Source organism: Oryzias latipes, chromosome 10, assembly GCF_002234675.1.
Source record: "Oryzias latipes chromosome 10, ASM223467v1".
NCBI lineage: Eukaryota > Metazoa > Chordata > Actinopteri > Beloniformes > Adrianichthyidae > Oryzias > Oryzias latipes.
The window spans coordinates 11,494,183-11,495,471 of record NC_019868.2 but is presented as its reverse complement, the minus strand read 5'-3'; positions in this window follow the sequence as shown (position 1 = coordinate 11,495,471).

Here is a 1,289-nt window from a genome sequence, read left to right as displayed (position 1 = left end):
CTAATGAAAGGAGGGTAAGGGGTGTGTTTCTGGGGAATGAGGAGTTCCTGGAGGTATGGTGGTGCCTGACCGGCCATGCATTTATAGGTGATGATGAGAAGTTTGTATTCAAACCAGGATGAAACAGGAAGCCAGTGCAGCGATTTCAGGATGGGGGTGATGTGCTCATATTTCCTGACTCCTTTTAGGATTCTGGCTGCACTGTTTTGGATGTACTGAAGTTTTTTTTTTATATTTTTAACTGAGGGTCAAACTGTACTCCTAGGTTGGTGACTGAAGAGGAAACAGTGATGATCTGACTGTTAAAAGTGAACTGGGATATTGAGGAGGAATGAATCTGCTGGGGGGTGCCAACAAGGAGTGCCTCGGTTTTGCTGCTGTTTAGCTGTGGGAAATTGCTGTTCATCCATGCCTTTATGTCCTCAAGGCATGCGGTGAGATGGGATGGTGCTGCAGTGGAGCTGCAGTTAACAAACCCAAAAAGCATGCATGACATGTTGTTGGTTTAGAAACAAAGCTGGAGATAGCGAGCTGAAGATGTTGAGGTTGTCTTTAGGGACAAGGATGATGATTAGGAAGGAACCCAGAGGAACAACTCATCTGAGATGTTTTGGAGATAAAGGCAGGGAAGTATATTGAAATGATGATGCTAATGTTGCTGAGAGGTGGTACGGTGAATATGTTTGGTAAAATAATGCTGAGGTCTGAGCTACCAAGAAATAATCCTTGACAAAGACCAAAGAGATTTATAGACGTGGTCAAGTCAGACAAATAGGTTGTTGACTTGAGCAAGGAGGATGCAGAGGAGAGGGTTACATGAAGGCAGATGATTTGCTGTGGTGACTCGTAGCAGGAGCAGCCATAAGACAAAGAAGATTTCTTTTGCATCATGCGATTACAATCAACTGTCTTGTCCCGTATGTTGTCACTGTTGTTGCAGAATATTGATCAAACTTCCTAAATAAAAAGCTCACAGATCTAAGTTGCATGGAACACCGACAGTACAGTAAAGTCCAGTACTGCTGTAACCCAAAGCAACCACACCTTCCATCAGGAAGACCAAAAATCTGTCATGTCTCAACAAAGTCTGCTCGTCTTTTGTTTTCTCTTCATGTGTTGCTGCTTGAGGTGGAGCCTAATCTCTTCTGGGAGGGTCTAGACAGCCCTACAGGAAGGTTTAAAGCTTGGCAAGGCAAACACATAAAAGTTCTCTATACATCCACAACCATACAGGTTCATCTTTTCTTTAGTTTTTCTCAGATTTTACAATCATTCATTACAATGCACAG